This window comes from Polypterus senegalus, chromosome 4 (assembly GCF_016835505.1).
Source record: "Polypterus senegalus isolate Bchr_013 chromosome 4, ASM1683550v1, whole genome shotgun sequence".
NCBI lineage: Eukaryota > Metazoa > Chordata > Cladistia > Polypteriformes > Polypteridae > Polypterus > Polypterus senegalus.
In genome coordinates, this window is record NC_053157.1 from 80928574 (window position 1) to 80948545 (window position 19972).

The 19972-nt window shown below is 35.8% G+C and overlaps 1 protein-coding gene across 1 annotated transcript in view; it reads right to left on the reverse strand.

The window, feature by feature from the left end:
• Nucleotides 1-19644, reverse strand: part of LOC120527482 (microtubule-associated tumor suppressor 1 homolog) — a 32667-nt gene extending 13023 nt beyond the window's left edge. Inside the window, exon 1 of the mRNA XM_039750944.1 lies at nucleotides 19364-19644. The gene's annotated coding sequence lies outside the window, so the exon portion shown is untranslated. The remainder of the gene's footprint in view (nucleotides 1-19363) is intronic.
• Nucleotides 19645-19972: the final 328 nt, after the last annotated feature.

The window sequence follows — 19972 nt, forward strand, 5'->3', positions numbered from 1 at the left end:
ATTGCAAGTTATCGCAGCAGTTATTGCTGCTAAGGGTGGCCCAACCAGTTATTAGATTCAGGGGGCAATTACTTTTTCACACAGGGCCATGTAGGTTTGGATTTTTTCTCCCTAAATAATAAAAACCATCATTTAAAAACTGCATTTTGTGTTTTCTTGTGTTATATTTGACTAATGGTTAAATGTGTTTGATGATCAGAAACATTTTGTGTGACAAACATGCAAAAGAATAAGAAATCAGGAAGAGGGCAAATAGTTTTTCACACCACTGTGTGTGTGTGTGTGTGTGTGTGTGTGTGTGTGTATATATATATATATATATATATATATATATATATATACACACACACACACACACACATATACACACACTGCTCAAAAAAATTAAAGGAACACTTTTTAATCAGAGTATAGCATCAAGTCAATGAAACTTCTGGGATATCGATCTGGTCAGTTAAGTAGCACAGGGGGTTGTTAATCAATTTCAGCTGCTTTGCTGTTAATGAAATTAACAACAGGTGCACTACAGGGGCAACAATGAGATGACCCCCAAAACAGGAATGGTTTAACAGGTGGAAGCCACTGACATTTTTCCCTCCTCATCTTTTCTGACTGTTTTTTTCACTAATTTTGCATTTCGCTATGGTCAGTGTAACTACTGGTAGCATGAGGCGAAACCTGGACCCTACAGAGGTTGCACAGGAAATCCAACTTCTCCAATGTGTGTCATTGCCAGAAGGTTTGCAGTGTCTCCCAGCACTTTCTCAAGGGCATGGAGGAGATTCCAGGAGACAGGCAGTTAGTCTAGGAGAGCTGGACTGGACCATAGAAGGTCCTTAACCCATCAGCAGGACTGGTATCTGCTCCTTTGGACAAGGACAAACAGGATGAGCATTTCCAGAGCTCTACAAAATGACCTCCAGCAGGCCACTGGCGTGAATGTCTCTGACCAAACAATCAGAAACAGGCTTCTTGAGGGTGGTCTGAGGGCCCAACGTCCTCTAGTGGGCCCTGTGCTCACAACCCAGCGCAGTGGAGCTCGATCGGCATTTACCATAGAATACCAGAATTGTCAGGTCCACCAATGGCACCCTGTGTTTTTCACAGATGAGAGCAGGTTCACCCTAAGCACATGTGACAGACGTTGAAGGGTCTGCAGAAGCCATGGAGAATGTTATGCTGTCTGTAACATCATTCGGCATGACCAGTTTGGTGGTGGGTCAGTGATGGTCTGGGGAGGCATATCCATGGAGGGACGCACAGACTTCTACAAGCTAGACAAAGACACCTTGACTGCCATTAGGTATCAGGATGAAATCCTTGGACCCATTGTCAGACCCTACGCTGGTGCAGTAGGTCCTGGTTTACACCTAATGCACGACAATGCCCGGCCTCATCTGGCAAGAGTATGCAGGCAGTACCTGGAGGATGAAGGAATTGAAACAATTGAATGGCCTTCATGATCCCCTGACTTAAACCCAATAGAACATCTGTGGGACATTATGTTGCGGTCCATTAGGCGCCGTCAGATTGCTCCTGAGACTGTACAACAGCTGAGGGATGCCCTCATACAGATCTGGGAGGAAATGCCACAAGACACCATCCGTCGTCTCATTAGGAGCATGCCCTGACGTTGTCAAGCATGCATACAAGCTCGTGGGGGCCATACAAGATACTGAAAAGCATTTTGAGTAGCAGAAATTAAGTTTTTGAAAAAATGGACTAGCCTGCCACATCTTCATTTCACTCTGATTTTAGGGTGTCTACACTATTGAGCCCTCTGTAGGCAGAAAACTTTTATTTCCATTAAAAGACTTGGCATCCTTTTGTTTCTAAGACATTGCCCTGTCATTATTTGTATAGATATCCAACTTCATATTGAGATCTGATGTATCTAATGTGTTTCTTTAAAGTGTTCCTTTAATTTTTGTGAGCAGTGTATATATATGTGCAGATGTTGTATTATCTCTGCATATTAGAATCCTCAATTGGATCCTGTGAACTAGTGCAGATCATATGCAGAACAAAGAAAAAAATGAATAAGCACTTGAATGTTTTAAGGTTTGGACACTGCATTAATGTGTACTATGACCAGAAAGCAGGGATCCTTCCTAATTAAAAAACAAATAAGCCAAGTAATTTACAAATACAAAGCATTCTAAGATCATGTAGATCACAGAAGAAATTGGTAGAAAACAGAGAACATAAGCAACAATACAAAAGTAACTAAGTTTCAAACTGAGAACTTAGATGGAACTACAACAGGTCATTAACCACACAGAGATGATTTTTGTATAATGTGCCAATGTGCCAGTTTCTGAAAAAATCATCATAATTAAAGGAACATGACAATTGAATTCATAAGAGCTGTCTGAGGATTTCTGTAAAAGTCTATAGCTTTCCAAGAAGACGACACAAATTTTCACTCTAACCACATTTTACACAGTTTTTTATACCTAAAAAATATAAGCAGTTTGTATTTTGTACAAGTGATGGAATAAATCTTACTGAGGGATTTGAGACTAGTTTGAAAAGTTTAACTCTACCAGCTGACACATGTCTGAATGTCTTATGCTTATCTTAACCTATTAATATTTTCTAGTGTTCTTACGGTTCTCAGTGGTCTAACAAACACATCTTTAACAATATCAGTTAATGGAAATTTATCAGACCACTGTCATACAGTGTGACAAGAAGGAATTTGTCCTCGTCGAAGAACATTAAACTTAATGCAATATGTTCTTTGCAAAGATCTGGATTAAATGTATGCCATATCAGTGAACATGTAATATGCCACAGAGAAGATATTTTGCATACAACACTCGCACTACACTAATAGAGACAGAGAGATAGATATACCCAAATAAGGAAGAAACACATGTTGCGTACTCTTTGCATTATTTGACAGTAAACTATGTAACATTCCATGATCTGCTTCTCACAACGGAGATGGCCTGTAGCGGATGTTTGCAGACTGCAGATCAACCATATGCGTTACCTGGTAGGTAATAACCCATACAATCAGATCAAGACTCAGACTACAGATACTATGAATGTAGAAATATCTATCTATCTATCTATCTATATACATATATATACACACACACATATACATATATATACATATATATATACATACACTAGCAGAATACCCGCTTCGCAGCGGAGAAGTAGTGTGTTAAAGAAGTTATGAAAAAGAAAAGCAAACATTTTAAAAATAACGTAAGATGATTGTTAATGTAATTGTTTTGTCATTGATATGAGTGTTGTTGTCATATCTATCTATATATATCTATATCTATATCTATATCTATATCTATATCTATATATCTATATCTATATCTATATCTATATCTATATATATATATATATATATATATATATATATATATATATATCTATATCTCAAAATAGCTGCGATTGGCAGCGAGAAGTAAAAAGAAAAGGAAACATTTTAATAATAACGTAACATGATTGACAATGCAATTGTTTTGTAATTGTCATGAGTGTTGCTGGCATATATATATATATATACATATATATATACATATATATATATATATACACACATCTATACACATATATATATATATACACATATACACACACACACATATATATATATATACACACACATATATATACATACTGTATATACAACATATAGATATCTACATATATACTGTATATACACATATATATACAAATCTACATATATATATCTACATATATATATTAGGTGGGACTCGATTAAAAAATTAATCCAATTAATTAGAGGCTGTGTAAGAATTAATCTTGATTAATCGTATGTAATCGACACGTAAATTTGCCCCAAATCGCAAATGTTTTTTTTTTTATTTAAAACGGTTTTAGTGGGCTTACAGAATCAAATAATAGACATGGACATGAATATTGTAAACTGAAGCTGTTTTAATTTCTGAAAAAAAAAGCTTTTAAACTGCATTTGAATTCAAAACAGAAACAAAAATATCATCCCTGGTTAAAATTGGGCAGACTTAAAAATAAAGTGGTAGTTTAAGTACTTTAAGTACATTTTCAGAATAGTATTGTCTTTAAATAATAATAACCAAAATTTCACCATAAAGTGCAGTTTTTCTTCTTAAAAAAATAAGTCAGAAACATAAAAGGTAATTTGACCAGCTTACTCTTTAAACTCTGAGTAACATTAGCCAAAATTATTTTGTACATTAGGCTAAAACAGTGTGATCATTGAACATTTTGTAATTAGATGTATTTAGAATTACTAACGGTCACGGAAGTCCAATGATCCCCAGTAAGAGCCACAAAGTCCGCTTTCTGTAATGCATCTAATTTTGCTTGCTTTTCAGTGTGCACAAAACCATGCTTTTATCAAGGCTTCGCGGGTAGTCGAAATGATCAGTCGTAGGAACGCGCTTTATTCCGACTCTAACATTTTTGTAGCTGTGATGTGTGCATCAGTGTAATGGATGTACCAGGAAATCATGCATTGACAAAAGTTCCCGTTTGCTTGGAATTGAAAGTGTGATTAAATGCGTTATTTTTTAACGCGTTATGGAGTACATGCATCGAAGCTTCTCAACTGTGCTTGTGCTAAGAAAGGGAAAATTTTAAAAATAACGTAACATGATTCTGCGTTAACCTAATATTTTTCATACGTCCCAAACCAAGGAGATGGGAAGGTAAAATGAATCGGTAGCGCGTACATAGTCAGTACATCCCTCTCGAATCGAACCTCGAATGTCGGCGTTAGAGGCTTAAGACTCTACAATTGCGCCACCGCTTGTCTATGCTAAAGTATGTATTGTAGATCGGGCTATAGATATACATTTATATATATATACCCGTGTATCGCAGTGGAGAAGTAGAAGTTATGAAAAAGAAAAGGGAACATTTTAAAAATAACGTAACATGATTGTCAATATACAGTAATTGTTTTGTGAGTGTTATTGAATGTTGCTGTCATCAAGGATTTGATTATCATTATTTCTTTCAATCAGGCTCGTATTTGTAGGATGTGTTCAAGTTACATTCCGTGTTTGTCAATCGTTGTAAAGATAAGAGGTTTCATTCATCGATTAGTTCCTTACTGCATCAATAAACAGCTTGTCTTCCTTTTTATCTGTGATGTGACAAACTGCATGCACGGTTTTTTTTTTTACGCTGTCTTCCTTTAGCGGGACATTGACTTTTTCCACCGTGTGCTTTGTTTCCACAGTAGCTGCATTTATGAATATGCTTATCAGACGCTTCATATTTTTTGCTGCCTTTTCAATTGTGTAATTCGGTTTTGTTCAGCTCTTTGGAACTGTTGCTTTTATCTGTGCACTGCATCAGTTCACGTGAGCCACTCGGTGTACTTGCATCGAAGGTTCCCAGCTGTGCTGGTGCCATCTCGTGCTATGTCCATAGCTTTATTTAATGTTACCTTAGTCCTGGCACTTAAAACTTTCTCTGGCAGTTTCGCTGAGTTTGTGTCAAACACCACCCTGACCATCTCATCTTCCTCTCCATAAGCACAGTCCTTCACCCGTGAATATTTACCCGTGGCAGTTTGCTATTGGATTGCCGCTGACGGATGGCCTTATATGGGCAGGCACTAAATTACAAACGCCAGCGCAGCCTGTCTATGAACTTAATTTAAAGTGTAGGTTTACATCGTGCTTTGTTTCAAGTAGCAGAACTCGCTTCTTATTGTTTCGCTGCCTTCTCAATTATATAATGCATGTTTTCTTGAGCGCTTTTTTGAGGTCTTCCTGGTTTTCTATGTACTGCGTGATTACGTGGGAGGCGTGATGATGTCACACGAAACTCCGCCCCACGGCGTTGAAGCTCATCTCCATTACAGTAAATGGAGAAAACTGCTTCCAGTTATGACCATTACGTAGAATTTCGATATAAAACCTGTCCAACTTTTGTAAGGAAGCTGTAAGGAATCAACCTGCCAAATTTCAGCCTTCCACCCACACGGGAAGTTGGAGAATTAGTGATGAGTCAGTGAGTGAGTGAGTGAGTGAGTGAGTGAGTGAGTGAGTGAGGGCGGGCTTTGCCTTTTATTAGTATAGATATACATATACATATACTTATACATATATATATATATATACATATACATACATATATATACATATACACATATATATACATATACACATATATATACATACATACATACATACTAGCAGAATACCCGCGCTTGGCAGCGGAGAAGTAGTGTGTTAAAGAAGGAAAGAGAAAGAAAAGGAAACATTTTGAAAATAACGTAACATGATAGTCAATGTAATTGTTTTGTCACTGTTATGAGTGTCGCTGTGATAAATATATATAGCAAAATACCCGCTTCTTAGCGATGTCATGTGTTGAAGTTATGAAAAAGAAAAGGAAACATTTTAAAAATAATGTAACATGATTGTCAAAGTAATTGTTTTGTGTATTTGGTGGCAGCGTCACAAAGTTATTTTCGTCTAGCTGCATCAGAAAATGTACCACGACGTCTGACACGCCTCCTTTTTACTGTTTTCTCACAGCTTGGATTGCTGCTGTCATATATACACACACACACACACAAATACATACACACATATATATATACACACACACACATATATACATATATATATATATATATATGTATATATATATATATATGTGTGTGTGTGTGTATGGAGCTTGAGAGGTGCTGCAAAGAGGAATGGGCAAAAATGGCCAAGGATAGGTGTGCCAAGCTTGTGGCATCATATTCAAAAAGACTTGAGGCTGTAATTGCTGCCAAAGGTGCATCGACAAAGTATTGAGTAAAGTCTGTGAATACTTACGTACATGTGATTTCTCATTTTTTTTATTTTTAATAAATTTGCAAAAACCTCAAGTAAACTTTTTCATGTTGTCATTATGGGGTGGTGTGTGTAGAATTCTGAGGAAAAAAATGAAATGAATCCATTTTGGAATAAGGCTGTAACATAAAATGTGGAAAAAGTGATGCGCTGTGAATACTTTCCGGATGCACTGTACATACATACTCCCAACCAATTGTGTTGCCCTTGATAACACCCTGAAAATTATCACATCCTTGTCTCACACCTGTTATTTTCATTTTGATATTTCAATCTAGTGATAAAGTCCCTTCACCTCACAAGCTCATCTGTCAGTTCATCCTCTCTGTCCCTTGCTTATACTGTACGTGTCTTTGCCGTCAGTGTTCTCAAACTGAGTGTTTAATAAAATGTGAGATGGGAGTTGAAGAATACATATATTTTTTGCCACAGAAACAGCTTTCTGTGATGTAACAATGGCATTGTTTCACATACAGCCACAATAAACTGTATGATTAATAGTGGTAGGTATATCACTCAGCACAGAATTCACACTTGGATGAACCTTTCTATCAATCATGTAACAACCCATCATAAACATGGTCGTGCAACCCATAATTTAAGCAACGCTGCTCTTGTTTATCCCCTGTGAATTCTACAGCACATTGAAGAGCAAAAGAACAAAGAGCTGAGCATATCTGGTATCGAAACTCCTAGAATGCTGGTACTGTACCTTTCCAAAAACTATTTTTGGTTCTATTTTAGTACCAGTATATCGCATAACTCTAATCAGAAGTGCTATGTAACTAAGTAAGTACTTTTCAATATACAATATTTGTATTTTTTTTAAACCAAGGGCTAATTTTGCAACACTTTTGAACAGTGATTATTCCAGTATGTATGATTTTGTGCTTTTTACCATCTCTGTGAAATTCTTCTCATTTCTCTGTTCAAGGTCTGTGTTGAGTGAGCAGATGAAAACAGTGATGACATGTCTTTGTGAGATAGTGGTTCTTCAAATCAGTCCGAGTATGGAGTTGCCACAGTAAAACAGTGTGAAATGGAAGAGTCACATGGCAAAAGCCAGAGTCAAATTCAAAAAGGACAGTAGGATATGCAAGAAGAAAGAAGGATAGTCAGGATTTCTTTTTCGACTGAAAAACTAATCATCTGCCAAAAATGTATTACTTGGGTGGTAAGTGTTCCATTCAAAGTGATAATAGAAAGAAAATCAAATCAAACAGATTCTTTTATATTCTTGGCATTTGTCTTTAATAGATTTATGTATAGATTTTGTTCAAGTTGAGAGGGAGGGAACAGAATAAAGTGACTGGTGTTGGCCTGCCGGCCTGAACAATCATTCTGCATAACTTACATAGTGACGTGTAGCCAGTTAGTCTGTTTTAGGGACTGACTGTTACATTATTAGTTCACCAGAATTGCTTACTCTTGAACATGCTACATAAAATTGTGTTTGAATAAAACATTCCTGCTTTTCCTATCGACTTCCCTTAATTTTTGTTGGTCACTAAAAAACTGAATTTTACAGAAAATTGTATTTTATTGAAATGAAATGGGTATTAGATGTTTTGGGCTTTTTATTTTTTTATATTGTTCAGTTAAGCATTTCTGTTAGTGTGTTTTGTCAATTAAATAAACAAACTACATTTACGTGGAACATGCAATAAATTAAATGTTTTAAGCATTGTCCAGAAAAGGTGAAAAAAATAACATTGTGAAATATGTTTAGCACTTTCAGTGGAATGATTTAGAGTAGGATGAGCCGAAGATGTTGCGGGGATCCAGGGCGAAAAGGACATGGGATGGTGTTGCTGTAAAGGATATTGCTACAGAACTCTGTATTAATGGACATTACCAATAGCGGAATTTAGTAATGTTATAAATGTGATTTAAAGTTGATTCATTCTAAGCTAAATACTGCTAAAAACCTTGATTCTGCATTAGCAGCGAAGCCTAAAATTAGTACTGCTTCATTATACTGTGGGCTAGTATTTTATTATTTTAGAAAAACAATATTAAGAAAGGCAACATTAAGCATTAAAAATAACTAAAAGAACACTAAGATGAGAAATAAACATATTTGCAGTAGATGGACCTACAAAAGAACAATGCTACATCCAGTATCGTTTATCACTCATACCTTTTAAACCTTATTAATCTACACTACTGGAAAACATTCTAGTTTATGTATGGATAAATGAATGAGAAGCTTCAACTTCTGTAATTAGATGCCACTGCATCAATCAATAATGAAGTTTGAAGGATTAATGGTGATAAAATACCTTTATACATTTTTAATGGTGGAGGACAAAACAGCATTACTACTGAACTCATAAACAGAGGGTGAAGAAAGGAAGAAAAATAAAATTTGTCAGCTAACACATTAAAGCCACCATGCAAAGTATTTTACATAGATAGAGCAACACAGTTTATGCATATATATGCACTGTATTGAAAACAGTGACAAAGAAGTGCCATTCAGTTTAAGTGAATCACAGTAGATGGGTTGAAAGTACAACACAGTGGTAAAGTTGTAACTGCAGTTTGTGAGTTAGAGATAAATTGAATAGCCACTAGGCAACACTGTAAATTAGTATTCTGTAACTAGAAAAAGCAAAATCTCAATATATTTTTAGTCACTGTGTTTCTAACCACAATGCAATTCAAAATTAAACACACTAAGAGTATAATAGTCAGTAAAGTATTCCAAATATATACAGTAATGATCAATTTACAAAACTATATCCCAAGATCTAGAAAAAGGTTATATTTTGCTTAAAAAGGAATCAAATGACTGTTACTATAATAAGTAAAATAAACAAATTAAGAAAATGTATTTGGGTATTGATACTCTCTCCAATTAGACAACATGGCTTAAATTCCTGAAAAAAATGCCTATAAAAAAGTAACAAAGTATGGCGATATTGATTAGTGAATCATAATGTTTATGTTTATAATGCAGAAACGCTATTGCTCATTTAGTTAAAAAGCTGAACTTTGTCAGGATGGTAGATCTAAGTCAGTAGGTATCTGTTATGAAATGACATCTTAATTAGTTAATAGTTAACGTGTGGGGAAAAAAGGCGCAAAAAAAAAAAACTTACAGTTCTCCATACTCTGTCAGTGCCTTCTGACTCCTCACGACGCTGTGTAGAACACATGCAAATTATATGTAGCTATTACCTATTTGATTTCAAAATAATAGCTTCCTGTAAAATTCTATTTTTCCAGTGACCATTAACAACAGCCAATGTCAGTCACTAGGAAAAGCATAAATGTTTTACTTGGGGAGCAAAGGCATATAGCATGTTCAAGAGTAAGGACTTCCAGTGAAGAAATAACGCCGGATAATAATAAAAAAAATAAATTGATGTAGAGGTTGAGAAATGTGAAACAGACTACAGGTATAAGTAAAAAACATGTGCTGCAGTAATACATAAAATTCAGGAATGATTAACAATTTTTAAACATCCACAGCCTTTCATATAGAAATAACCCAAACCAGACAGCATGTGTCAGGGTCCAAAACGTACAAGTGTTTGATATTTTAGGTCGAACTAATATTAACCAAATCTGACAGTATTAAATCCTAATCCTTTTATATCAGGCACACTAAGCAGTTGTGCTCCATGTTTTTGCAAAAGTAAAATGCAGTTATTTTATGGTTAACTAACCTATGATGTTTTATGGGTACAATTATAATAATCATTACTAATGTCTTGCAGAAGCTGCTAAGGGACAGAGATATGCACTACAGAATAAAGCAGAATTGAGAAAATAAAATTAACCTGAAAGAATAAACACACTAAAAGACTGTTGGATTCACACAGTCCTTGCCATAAAGGAACATCTTAAAAAGTACTTGTTTCCACTGGAATGTACTGGTTTACGCTACTCTAGTGGAAAAAAGTGGTATTTCCAGTCTATATGCCAAGTCAATTATTGCCCATTGCCTTACACTAGAACCATCTAAACCTGCTATTCAATTAGTCACAGTCGTTTTCTCAATTAACTCAATAAATTAGTTTATTATCTTTGCACAAATCAAACATGCATTACTATTTTAGCATTCCCTAACATAATGAAAGATGTCCATACTCTAAAACAAAATCAATAAACATCCACTAGATCCTATACAAAAGCAAACCTAACATTATTAAGTGTTCTGCTGTTACCTGACACTGTACAGTGCTCGGTACCTTCAAAGAGACTGTTAAACTATACACCTATACATACACGACATCAGGTCATTTGTGCTACCTTTGGTATTCAAAGACGAATTGACAATGTAGTTTATATCTTTGAGGTAAAATTTAGAAATTTCAAGGGCTCATTAAAAAGACTCTGCCACTACCAATATGAAATTTTAACTGTTACACAGATAATTCTCACATGATATTTTGAATTGAAATGAGTATACATTTGAAATCATGAATTACTTTGCCTACAGATATATGCAAATCATCCTCTAAACAGTGTTGTACCAGAGATTTACTTCAGTCTTAAAGTTGTTTTTTTTTCTTTTCTAAGACAAAAAGTAAAAGGAATACCGGTGGTAGAACACTTTTCAATACAAAACCTAAACTGTTTACTCATATACTGTATACTGCTCAAATAAAATTAAGGGAACACTTAAATCATAAATCGGATGAACAAAATATTCAAGTGGAAAATCTTTACTGAGTAATACTATGTAATTCATTGAGAACAAAATGATGCAACAATGGTCAATGGAAACCAAAAATCACCAACACATCAAGGGCTGAATTCAACATCACACCAAAAATCAAAGCCAAAAATTGAAATTGCAGGCAACTCAATGTGATTCAGTAGTGTGTATGGGCCCGCACATATCTGTATGCGCTCTGGACAAAATCTGGGCATGGTCCTGATGAGACGGTGGATGGTGTGCAAGGGGAATCTCCTCCTGCTCTATGGTGCTACTTGGCAGCATCAGATGCAACAATATATAATGTTCCCAGAAGTTCTCAATTGGATTCAGGTCTGGGGAATGTGCGGGCCAGTCAATAGCATCAATACCTTTGAAACTCAGGAACTGCCTACACACTCTGGCCATATGAGGCCAGACAGTGTCCTACACTTGGAGTAACCCAGGGCCCACATGCACCAACGCAAGGTCCGACAATGGCTCGGAGGATTTTATTCTGGTACCTAACAGCAGTCAGGATACCATTCTGTCTGTGTGACCCTCCAAGGATATACCTTGCTAGGCCATCACTGACCCACCACTAAACAAATCATGTTGGAAGATGTTGCAGGCTGCATAACGTTCATCATGGCATCTCCAGATTCTTTCACATCTGCCACATGTGCTCAGTGGGGACCTTCTCTCATCTGTGAAGAGAACAGGGTGCCAATGTTGGAGCTGCCAATTGTGGTACTGTCTGGTTAATGCCAATCGAGCTGCATGGTGATGGGCTGTGAGCACAGGTCCCACTAGATATCAGGCCCTCGTGCCACCCCTCATGGAGTCGGTTTCTGACAGTTTGGTCAGAAACATACAAACCAGTAACAAAATATATATTTATAAATACTAGTTAATACAGAAGCTCTTCAAATAAATACACACACATACTTTGGTTTGAATACATACTGGAATTACTATAAAGCAAGAAAAATTAAAGACTTGTCTGTCACAGCGAGGCATTATGCAAACACATTGCTGTTGGTATAAAGGAGCACCAGTAGTATTTTTTGACACATTTCTGCTGAAAATTGGCTGAAAAGTACTCAGGGTGTCACCGAGAAGATGTGCAGCACTGTTCACAATAGCTCTCAGTTTTAGTTCTCTCCTTCTCTCTTTCCTCCAGGGTGTCCAAAGTGCATCCTAGTACTGAGCTTGCCCTTTTAATTAGTATGTTGATTTGGTGTGCCTCTCTTGAAGTTACCAGCCCAGCACACCACAGCACAGAAAAAATATCACACTGGCCATCAGAGTTATAGAAGATGTGAAGAATGTCACTTTCCACATTAAAGGAACACAGGAAAAAGACCCTGCTCTGCCCTTTTGTATATAGTCGCTCTGTGTTCCAAGATCAGTCCAACCTGTCATTAATGTGGATCCCCTAGTACCTATAGGAGTGGACCACCTCTACATCCACTCCTTGAACAGTGACCAGACATAGAGGCTGTTTTGGTGCAGTGAAAGTCAATAACCAGTTCCTTGGTTTTGCTGAAGATGAAGACAATTCTCTTTACAGAAGGAAACAACCTTTTCCACCCAACTCCTATACTCTCTCTCTTCCCCATGATAAATACAAGTGCAGAATCAACTGAGAATTTCTGCAAGTGACATGACCTGGTGTTATATTTATAGTCTGAGGTTTTGAGAGTAAAGAGAACATGAGAAAGGACTGTTCCTAGTGGGGCGCCAGTGTTGCTCACATCCATAACAGAAACACAGTCTTTGAGTCTCGTAAACTGTGGTCTGCCTTACAGATACAGACACACATAGTGGCAGAGATATTCAATTAAACTACCATCTTATAGGCAGCCTACTACCCATCTATTTTCTTAACCCACTTAACCAAATAAGACATGGGGACTCAGAAGAAGTCCTGGCTGCAAGAGGCAATTGGAAGGAAGGGACAAATTCTGAACAAAATGTCTGTCAAAGATACCAACACCAGGATAGTTTAGAGATATCAAATAACCAAATACATCTTTAAAATACTTAATGAATCAGCGTTACTCAGAGAAAACCCTGGTGGACACAGGGAAGACAAGACACCTCCATAGACACTGAATTCAGCTTTATACACAATTTATTAAATTTGTGAATTCCAAATACTTCATTTAAGGTAACTACTGACACCCTACATACCACATATATGCCCTTATTGTTAATTTTTAAATACTAACATGCAGACAAATCTTTTTCTTTTTTCATTCCAACTAAAAGTTATGTATAAAAAGTAATCCGGTAATTATTATTCAGAAAAACTAGTCTAGTAAATACTTGGTGAAACGTGTATGATGTTTATGTTCAACACAGACAGACAGAGTCTGGTGAAAAACCCAATGATTTTTTTTTTTTTTTTAATTCTAAATGGCCAATGAAGCATAAGATGCCTCAAACTGATGGACATCACAGGAATCACATATGGACAGATGACTGCAATATGCAGTTGATGCAAAAAAAAAAAAAACCACACACTAAGTGTAGGAAAAAATGTAAAAAAAAAAAAAAAAGTAATAATCTATTAAAAAGAAAGAGAGGTTACTGCCATAGGGAATAGAGTAGATTGGGTTTTTTGTATTAAAAATATTGTACTAAGGCAGTAAAATAATGTCATTAGCATTGCTTCCACCTTTAGATTCCTTCCTTTTCTTTCCACTTAAATTTTTTTAATTTGAAATTTACTGAAATTTGGCTGATAATGTTCTATTTTTAAAAATGTAAAATATACTCTCTCACAGCAGTACCTTCTGTTTAGGTACAAGCGATTAATTTAGAAACTATAATGGAGTTTCTGCTGATACTTAAACCCATTCATATTATATACAGTATGTAGGCTCTTGCAATTTCATAAACTGTACTGTAAAAGTGCCCTTTGATTGTAGGGTTAATCAGGCTGGCAAGATGGAACTCAAACTGGACCTTTAAAGGCATCATGATGTTAAACCTATTACAATAATTGATCATTATCTCCCATAATCCCAGTGTTATAGATTGTTCAATTTGATTAATTTTTAATGAAAACTCTGCAACATGTTAATGTAGAGATTGGTTTAATGATTTAGGCACAAAGTTTGTATACTTACATGTATCTGGTTGCACAGAATATAAATAAAATTGTGACATTTTTGTAAATGGTATTTTCTGGTTGCACATTTTAAAATACTGACTAAGATAATCAGAAATGCAATCAGAACCAAATTAAAATTCAGATCAAAACACTTTCATAAGAAGATGTAACTCTCAACATATAAAAAAGAGTAACTATAAATATTTAATATTTATTCTCAATTACTACACAAATCCAGTTGGTAAAACCAGATACTGACACAAACAACTGAGCTTCTTTAAGAAATCCCATTTGTGTTTGTTCTTGTTATAAACAGCAGTTCCATCACTGCCTCTCCACCAAACCCCTTCAGGGGACATGGTATTTTAACATTATTTAAATTATCAGAAAAATTGCACAGAGTCTGGCCTTTTCATCAAACTAAATTTCTCATTTTTAGAACAAGGCATACAAAGTCTATACAGTGCACCTAGATACTATTATTAAAAAAAAATTGTAAATTGGTTAAGTTCAATGTAATAATCATATTGTTTGACAAGGAATATAAATGTATTTTTACACAGAATATTTCTAAAGTATTCAGGTCCTTGGCAAATACCCTAATTTTGCTGAACAACAAATAAGAACCTGCAGTTTTATTCTCTTGTATTTTTATTAACAAAAATAACACTTCTGTTATAGTGTTAAAGTGTATTATTTCAAATCAATGAAATTCAAAATATTTGCATGACTTATGTCAAAAAAAAAAAAAAAAACCTTAAGAAAAACAGGTAACATGCTATTTTCACAGGTATTTTTACGAAGTTCTAACTTTACACAGTTGAAAAATAATCTCCAAGAACTGGCCTTCTAATCATCCACATTCTGTGCATAAACTACTACACAATTTTGGAATCATCATTCAGGTTATGTATCTGAAGCATGTCTGGGAAAAGGAAGCACATAAAGCAAGCCAAAGAAGTTAAAGGTATAATATGAATACATATTGTAAATTAAGGTAAAAAGCAGTATCCAAATGTTTGGGAGCATTGCGAGTTCAATTAGCAGAAAGTGGATGTTGCATTAAACCATCTGGATGTGGTCTAGAAACAATTGTCCCTTAAAACTGAGAAGCTATAGATAGAAAAGTCATGAATAATTTGGAAGGAGCTAAAGAGTTCATTAAATAAGAACAGATTAAACATGTACCAGCCACATATCAAGAGCTCTGCATAAAACCCACATGCAAGGGTGGCACAAAAGTAGCCATTTCTCAGAAAGAACCATGTGAAAGCACACTTGAAATCTGCCAAAAAGCTTCAGACTGACTCAGTTGTGATTTATCAAAAAAAAAAAAAATCAAACCCGTGGTCAAATGAAACCTAGCATTTTTGACCTAGGTTTAAAAAGGTATGTGAACCAAATTTAACACTGCCCTCAGTTCAGAAACACCATTACTACAGTGAAGGGTGGTGGTGGTAGCTTTATGCCACAGTGCTGCTTTTTATCAGCAGGGAACAGCACCTTCTTAAAATAAAATGAATAATGAATGGTGGAAAACACAAGCAAAAGTTGCAAGAGAACATGCTTCAGCCTCCTTAAAAAAAAAAAAACAAAAAAAAAAACAAAACCTTGCATGAAAGTGTATCTTGCACCAGGGCAATGATCCCAAACACATAGCCAAAGTATCTGAGTGTCTCAAGGACAAAAGGGTGAAAGTCATACAATGTCCTATTTGAATCTGTGGCACTACTTAAAAATTTTAGTGCACAGGCATCACTGACCTATCTGAAAACCTGGAGCAAATCTGTCTGGAAGAATAGACCAAAATTATTCCCAAACATTTTGTAAACTTACTCTAAAAGGCTTAAAACTGCAATAAATGCAAAAATGTGATATTTAAAATATTAAAATATGGCAACTTAATACTTATGCAAACAGGATTGGTCATTCAGTAAAATTGGAAAATTGATCAGGTATTTGAATACTCTTCCTAAACACTGTTGCAGTTAATTATTGTATGTTTCCTCATCAAGCAAAAGCCAATCTTGTATATAAACGTTGACACGTGGAAGTGCGAGGATACAGCATGACGTTCAAAGAAAGCGACTCTGTCGCTAAAGTGAAACCACCGACAAAAGTGAAACTCGCTTAGCTGCTAATACACAAACGAGGCAAGCACATTGGCAAAATGAAACCACTAAGGAAAGAGAACCTCGCTTAGTCGCGAATGCACAACAGAGGAGACTGACTGATTGAAGTACCAGAATCCAAGGTTTCTAAGAGTCCGGACTTTTTACAGCACAGGCTTACTTACACGGCTAGTTTTAAATAAATATCTTCAACTTAAAACAGCAACTTAACCTCCAGGTTTCTAATTAAAATCATAGTTGTAAGAGAAAAATCCATTCAGATAGGGCAAGAACTGTCAAGGAATGTTTATAATCCTAGACTCCAAAACAAAATGGACGCAAATAGCTGTGGACATAGGATGTACACCAGGATCGGTTTACAGTATATCACAGTCATGTGTGTGTAGCACTTTTCTAATGTAGAATCATTCTAGGCATTTGCACTGGCCTTATCTTCAAATATGTCCTTATTTTGTTGTCCAGCAGTGTAACTGGTTGATACAGCTAAATGGACAAGTATAATAACTGAGCCATTGATAAAACCAAAAACTGTGGAAAGTTTATTTTCTTTTTACTGAAAATGCCCTCATCATTGGGACAGATTAATGATATGTAACAATTCAAAAGAAGTTCACTAGCAGCAAAAACATGCCATTAATTAAAAAAAGGGCTAGAATGAAAACCTGCAGCCACTGCAGCCCTTCAGGGCAATAGTTGGGGACCCCGATCTACAAGCTGAGCTATTATCATTGACTGTTCAACTAACATTTCATTTGTGGTTCCAGCACCGTTGTGGCCTTGTTGAGAGACATATTGTGAAGATTTCCTGACGAAAAGTAACTTATGATGTACTTACAATGATGTAACATCACAGGCACATCATACTTTAGTTAACTGAATAATAAAAATAATAATGACTGATAAAATGAGACATTGCACTGAAAGCAGTCTTTTTTCTTGAACTTCACAACTAACTTTGCAGCCCAGAAATGATAGTCCTGATATTCTGCTCGTCACAAGCCAATCAGGTTGTCTGCCAAATACACTGCGACATTAACTCTTATCACCTTTCTATAACAATTTCCAGCCTCTGGTGCTAAAAGCCAGGTTATGCAACAGAGCCTGTAAGTGAATAAGCCAGATATATTAAAAAGCATTATTAACATTTTAAAAGCTTAATAAGCTTCTGTAACTAAATGAACATAATAAAATCTCTTTTCTACTCTGGGGACCAAATAGTCCTGTCCTAGTGGTCCAATGCTTTGTAAAGAGGACATGCCGTGCCCTGTTTTCTGCACACAAATGTGCAGTAATATTACTGACCAGTTTTTCTGCTTTTGTATCAAATACTCAAAGCCTTACACTGGTTGCCAAAATGTCAAATTGATTCTTCCTTAAGAAGAACATTTCTGTAACTGCTACCTTAAGTTTCATTTCTAAATACGTATATTGTACCTATATTTTTTCTAAAAGAAAAAAAAGGACATTTCCACAGTATGGCATTGATTTATTTTTAACTATAAATATCAGGAAAGCCAGGGGCATGCAGGCTGGCTGAGCTCAGTACAAGTCAGATAGCATGTATTCACTCTGAGAAAAATCAAAGTAATAACTAATTGACCCTTTACTGTTTTCCTAAACAAAGTCATTTTAATGTTATTTTAATTAATGCTGGGTACTGGTATATGAATAGATATGTCACAGATAAAATACATTCAGCAAACAGCATATGTCTGAATAGTGTTGGTTCACTTTATAATTAAAGCATGCTCTGTTATTTTCAGTCTCATGTCTCAAAATTGACAGGACCACTCAATAGAACTTTGGATCATTGTGTAAAGGCCACTATGGTCTTCATTACTTGTCGCTGTTTTTGTATTTATGAATTAACATTTTCTTGCTAATCTTTGTAGTCATAGTAACTCCTGTTACTTAAATTATTTTTACATTTTTACAAAGGCTGTACTTTACAAAGAGAAAAAGATATGACATTTTCCCATTCACTGTATATTCATTGGGAGATATGACAGCCACAGTAAACTACAATTTTATTTGTTTTGAAAAATAAAGAAATATTTTTCTACTACGCATCACTTTCTAGCATTCTAATTTTTGCATCCATAGTATAAACAATAACAACACACATACAAAGTAAGTCTATCACCTTGGTGTATAAATAAATGTTTACTCTCCCCAAAAAAAAAAAAAAACACAACAAAAAGGAGGATAACAGAGTCTCACATTAAGCATATTGACTCCACTGCTGTAACATTGGTTGTGGATCCTATGGTATATTCCACAGCTGAAAAGTTAGCATATAAAAGTAAATTAAAAACCTTACACTCACCGCTAAACAATCATCTTCACAGCAAAATGGCTTTTGGAGAATGTCAACTGATAACAGCTTTATAATGCAGCAGTCCTTTGCTTGCCAAGATCTAAAAGCACTCCATTTACAGCAAGTTTTATTAATGCTTTGCACAGCACCAAACAGAGGTAGCTGCTCAAACAGCAGCCTGGAGCTGCAGTCCTCTCTTGAGAGCACTCTGTTTTCACAGCCCAGCTCTGCATGAGACTCATTCAGTCAGCTAGGAATCTGCTTTTCCTGGTAACATCTTACTGCCAGTTAATACTACTTATCTTCACTTACCTCTTTGTCTTGTCAGCCCATTTTTTCCCAGAGATCAGTCATGTTGTTTTCCTTGCAAAAAAGTTCAAGGTTCAATCCTTCAGCACTTACTACATAGTGCCCAAGTGCTAAGTTTACCACAGTCAACGACTGAGTGGATACCTTATCCTTTTCAGAGCGAAGGTAGGAGTGGCCACAAACTGTCAGTTCAAGTCAGTATTCATAGTTGCTTAGCAGCACAACTCCCTTTCAGAAAAGAGAGAATACAAGCAATTGGAAGCAACAAGACATCCACAGTGGGGAAAAAAAAAGTTTCCAAGGAAAAAAAAGGAGGTAAACACATTTACCTCCTTCCCACCCCGCACCCATTGCTATGTACCCAGGAGCAAGTTTAGAGATATGCAGCAGAGCACAAGCTGGATGCAATTTTAATCCAAGAACTCGATATCTTTGGTTCCGCCTTCTTTCCCTCCACTCCAAATGCAAAAACTTTATTCACAGACTCATTCTTAAATTACAGCCCTTTTCATAAGGAAATCCTGGCAAGATGTCTCCCAACATGCCACAACCTTTGTTGGCAGATTGTCTACATACTGTATATAAAAACAAAGCAGTTGTATAGCCCACAGA